Here is a 3,118-nt window from a genome sequence, read left to right as displayed (position 1 = left end):
ATATAGAATTAGCGTAACATCTCATGTCACACGTACTAGGCCCCCCTATCTCCTCAACGTGAACTTTGGAAAAAGGAAAAAAAAGGCCCATATGGAGCCCACTAATAGCCAGATTGGGCTGTTGGCTCTAATCTCACCGCCTGGCCGTTGTGTTCTCCAGTAAAAAAGCTCGTACGTGGGATTAGGAGAGCTCCTAACTGCCATTCTTTGCGGGAGCAACTAATTAACGAGCGCTTCTTTGGGAGCCCCGCAACGATCAGCGCCACTTGGCGCGCTCTCAGTCATTCGCCACGTGTCGCGCTTTGTGCGCTTCCTTCGGTTTTTGTCTTTTTATTTTTCCGCGCGCGTTTTTGGCTTTTTCCCAGGTTTTTTTGACGTTTTGGTTTTCCACCGGTCTTCCCTAGCTTTTTGACCAAATTTTTTTTTGAAAAAAAATATTTTTTTGCGCAAAAAAACGCATTTTTTTTCTGCGAGAGGCACGGTTGTGCCTCTTGGAAACAAAAAAACATGTTTCCTGTTTTTTCCTTTCGCGAGAGGCACGGTTTTGCTTCCGCGAGAGGCACGGTTGTGCTTTCGCGAGAGTCATGGTCGTGCCTCCTCGGAAACAAAAAAACAAGTTTTCTGTTTTTTTTCTTTCGCGAGAGGCACGATTTTGCTTCCGCGAGAGGCACGGTTGTGCTTTCGCGAGAGACACGGACGTGCCTCTTTTGGAAAGGAAAAAAACGCGTTTTCTGTTTCTTTTTCTTCCACGAGAGGCACGGTTTTGCTTCCGCGAGAGGCACGGTTTTGCTTCCGCGAGAGGCACGGTTGTGATTTCGTCAGAGGCACGGGCGTGCCTCTTTCGGAAAGGGAAAAAAACCCGTGTTTCCGGTTCGGTTTTTTCGTCCTGTTTTTTTTTTGAAAAAAAGTTCATCAAACCTATCAAGATGGGATCTAGTTTTGAAGATCTCGACGCGAGGAATCCAACGGCGAAAGCGGTTTGAGATTTGGACGCACGGTTTAAGAGATAAAATGTTTTGAATAAACGGATCTATAAAAAAGGGAAAACTCCCAGGTTGCGACAAGTGGCGCACATACAGCGCGCCACTTGTCACAACCGGAGGAAGTTGGAGTGATCTCCGCAAGGAGTACTCCTTAACTAGTGATTTCGGCTCTTTGCGGCAGATCATCGGCCGCATGCACAGGCGGAAATCTGACTGGGCCGGCCCAAGCTAGCGACTAGCAGCAAGCGGATTGTAACGTTAGCCAGTCGACCTAAAAATAATCGTGCGAAGCACCCAGGATCTCCTTAATGTAAAAGACGTGCTATTACCAGTTCTGCTAGCGTGCATATCTGAATATTGTAGTGCGCGAAACCCTTAAGAACAAAACCAGCAAGATCAGGAAAAGACACAGGTAACGAAATTCCATAAAACAGGAACCTTTTTTAATACCGATCAATTTATGACAATCACAAACAAGGTTGAAAAACAGTGAACAATTTTTGACTTTGTGAACATATTTTTCAAAATAGGAACATTTTATGAATTTGTTAACAAAACTTGATCAACAGGGATATTTTCTAAAAAAAATCAATTTTTTTTCGAATTTGTGAACAAATTTTCAAAGTGGGAAAGTTTTGAATTTGTGTACAATTTTTAAAGCACGAATATTTTTTAATTTTGTGAACAAATTTGAAATGGAGAACAATTTTGAAAAATCTAGAACAAATTCGGAAGCGTGAATTTGTTTTGAATAGGTGAACAAAAAAATGGAATCCAATACGTTTGCTGAATTTCGAAAGTTTTGAACTTTTTTGTGTAATGAGAACAATTTTTGAATTTTGAGAACATTTTTATGAAAACTGAACATTTTTTGAAAAGAAGAATGTTTTGTAATTTATGAACAAATTTTTACAGCATGACCATTTTTTTAATCTTGAGAACAAATTTAGAAATGGAGAACAAATTTCAAAGCACGAACATATTTTGAATCTTGAGAACAAATTTTAAAATGGAGAACAATATTGAAAAATCCCAAACAAATTTGGAAGCGTGATTTTTTTTGAATACGTGAAAAAATTTGAAACCTGGAACATTTTTTGGATTTCGAAAGTTTTGAACATTTTTTGTATTTTTAGAACATTTTTTGGAAACATGAAAAAAACTTAAATATTTTGAATAAATTTTGAAAGAAAGAGAAGAAAAGAAAAAGAAATAAAAAAATCAAAGAAAGAAAAATTTGTTGAGAAATTAACTTGAAAAGGGAAACTGAAAGAAAAGAAAAAGTAACGAAAAGAAAAGAAAAAAGAACCAAAAAGAGGAAGAAGAAAAAACAGAAAGAGTAAAAAAAGAAAATAAAAGGAAAAATAAAAAACCGGTTTAGCAACCTTCTAGATGGTTCCCAAAACCAGTAAGAACCGGCTGGGAACGCTCTAGAAAGTTCCTAAAACTGGAACCTGTAGACGCTACAGGGCCGGCCCAAAAATCGCTCGCTAGTCACATGCGTCTATGCGATTCGTCGACAATTTGACGCAACATGCGTCCAATAGGGAATTCCTAGGATTTGTGCGCATGCCGCCCCCCTTTGCCACCCAATCGCCTCTGCTCTCCTTACCTTGATCTGATTCATATGGCGGCGGTGCGTCCAACTCCACTTGTCAATTCTTCCGAGTCAAATCAACGAACTAGCCGAGGTTTAACACATCACACTATCTATCAATCTTTCTAACCCTAAATTCTCATCTTTGTTTCAGTGTTGAACTTATACATCTGTTTTCTGTTGTGTTTGGTTATGTGATTTGTGACACTGTGATTTTATGAAGAGTTCATATCTTGTGGTTGTTGTATAAATTATCGTGTTCGTGATGCGAGTTCTTATATGAGTTCCTATTTGTGATGCAAATTTTACCTACGTTAAACTTAATTCCTTTGTCCCACAATATAAGACGCTTTTGCAGGTTATGTTAGTTTGCAAAAACGTCTTACATTATGGGACGGAAGGAGTACAGTATAGCTAATTCGATATTGCAGTTCAACCATTGAAGAGAAACTTAATCTTAGAGGTAAATTTAAACTAATAATACTATAGCTGAAGCAAACTTTGTTCTATACGATTATTTTTTACATTGGGTATTTGT

This window comes from Triticum dicoccoides, chromosome 3B (genome assembly GCF_002162155.2).
Source record: "Triticum dicoccoides isolate Atlit2015 ecotype Zavitan chromosome 3B, WEW_v2.0, whole genome shotgun sequence".
Classification (NCBI taxonomy): Eukaryota; Viridiplantae; Streptophyta; class Magnoliopsida; order Poales; family Poaceae; genus Triticum; species Triticum dicoccoides.
Note: the sequence above shows the minus strand (reverse complement) of the source record.